We start from the raw sequence: 2,183 nt of genomic DNA, 5'->3' as shown, positions 1-2,183 counted from the left end.
ATGCTAATACAAGAACTTGGAGGCAATGCAAGACCTACCACTGTATATGAAAAGGTGCATAAACAAAATAAGGATGGGCAAGCAAATCATGATTTGCAAATCTTCAGCTTTGAAAGCATTTCTGTTGCTACAAGTAATTTCTCAAGTGAAAATAAGTTAGGAGAGGGTGGTTTTGGACTAGTTTATAAGGTTAGCTCTTGACACCTCTCTCTCTCTCTCTCTCTCTCTCTCTCTGTAGGAAAGTTGAACGTAAGACCTAGGCTAGCTAATCCAACTCGTCCAATCAATAAATTAGCTCTTGAACTGAGCTCAACGGCTCAATAGAATCTTGATAGAAAATTAAATAATATTAGCAAAGACTAAATAAAGATTCTGAGTAAAATATTAGTAACACAATATACTTTCAGTGTAAATTACCTAATGGGCAAGAAATATCAATAACAATAAAGAGACTTTCAAGAAATTTTGGACAAGGATTGGTAGAGTTCAAGAATGAAGCTGTTCTCATTGCCAAACTCCAACACACTAATCTCGTAAGGCTTTTTGGATTTTCTGTCCAAGAAGAAGAAAAAATACTAATCTATGAGTATATGCCCAACAAAAGCTTAGACTTCTTTCTCTTTGGTAGGTCATATGTTCATTGCTTCGAAATTTTGCTTACATGATTTCTTTCTTCTTATATGAAGTCAATCAATACTTATCATTTCCATTTCATTGTTTTTCTATTTTGAGTCAGATTCTACTAAAAAGTATTTATTAAATTGGTAAAAATACTTCAACATCATTGAAGGCATTGCTCAAGGACTTGTTTATCTCCACAAATATTCAAGACTAAGAGTAATTCACCGAGACTTAAAAGCAAGCAACATTTTGCTTGATGAGGAGTTGAATCCAAAAATATATGATTTTGGTATGGCTAGAATATTTGGGTTGAAAGGACCAAAGGAAAACACAAATAGAGTTGTCAGAACGTAGTAAGTATTTTATTTGTGTGTGTGTGAATAAGTGCTTGTTCATACACTAAGTTCGTTGGTCAATGTTACATCAGTGGTTATATGTCTCCGAAGGATGCAATGAATGGAGTCGTTTCAATCAAAATGGATGTATTCAGCTTTGGAGTCCTACTATTAAAAATAATAGTTGCTATCAGTCTGATGATCTACTCAACCTCATAGGATATTTAAGTTTCTCACTTAACAACTTATAAATGGAATTTTGAACTTAATAGTTAATGTTGTGTATACAATTGCCTATATCAGGCGTGGCAGTTATGGAATGAAGGTAAGGTTCTAGAGCTAATAGACCCTACAATACTAGATGAATCATGTCCTACATCTGAAGTATTGAGATACATTTATGTTGGTCTCTTATGCGTACAAGACCAAGCAACAGATAGACCTACAATGCTAGATGTTGTTTCTATGCTTTCAAATGAAACCCTTCAACTCCTTCCTCCAAAACAACCTGCATTTTTTATCAACACAGTTGTAAGAGAGCTAGAAGATTCTATGATTGAGTTAGAAAATTGCTCCTTAAATGATGTCACAATTTCTGTGATGGAAGCAAGATAAATATTAAAATATGCTAGTTATGTGCGAATGTATTATTAGATACACGCCTACCTGATTGACTAGACAAGCCTGAATCAATGTGTTTAATGATTTACTAGTATTTTTAAAAAATGCAACACGCCTGTTACCTGATTTGTTTTATCTTTCTTCTTACCATATGTAATGTGAAGAATATGATGCTTGTATGTGTTTACTAATTCAATTTTTGGGATAAAAAAAAATGATAGATAAGATAGCATTTCAAACATATTTTAAACATATTACATCTACTCCATGATGATTGCTCTTCATTATCAAGCTAAGAAACTAATTAGTTTTTGCTATAGGCAAGAATTAAACTATAAATCTCTTATTCACCAATAAAATATTTTACCAGTTAAGCTAACTAGTGTGAAAGACCATACCTCTGGCCCAAACCTTTTCTATAGGTTTTTGGCACTTAGCTCACATGAATGGGGTGGAGTTGTGTTTATTACCTCTCAAAAGACAGTGAAGATTCTATTGATGTTATTATCCCTCTTAGGTCAAGAGTTTTACAATGGAGTCGCCACTAATTTTATTATGGAAAATAAGAAAGTAAGAGAATTGAAAATGTAAGGTTGAATTTAATCA

General features: G+C 32.9%; 1 pseudogene; it reads left to right on the top strand.

The window, feature by feature from the left end:
* LOC115990179 lies at positions 1-1,571 on the top strand (annotated as a pseudogene).
* Positions 1,572-2,183: the final 612 nt, after the last annotated feature.

Source organism: Quercus lobata, chromosome 5, assembly GCF_001633185.2.
Source record: "Quercus lobata isolate SW786 chromosome 5, ValleyOak3.0 Primary Assembly, whole genome shotgun sequence".
Classification (NCBI taxonomy): Eukaryota; Viridiplantae; Streptophyta; class Magnoliopsida; order Fagales; family Fagaceae; genus Quercus; species Quercus lobata.
The sequence above is the reverse complement of the archived record's forward strand: the minus strand, read 5'-3'. Positions and strand labels throughout refer to the sequence as shown.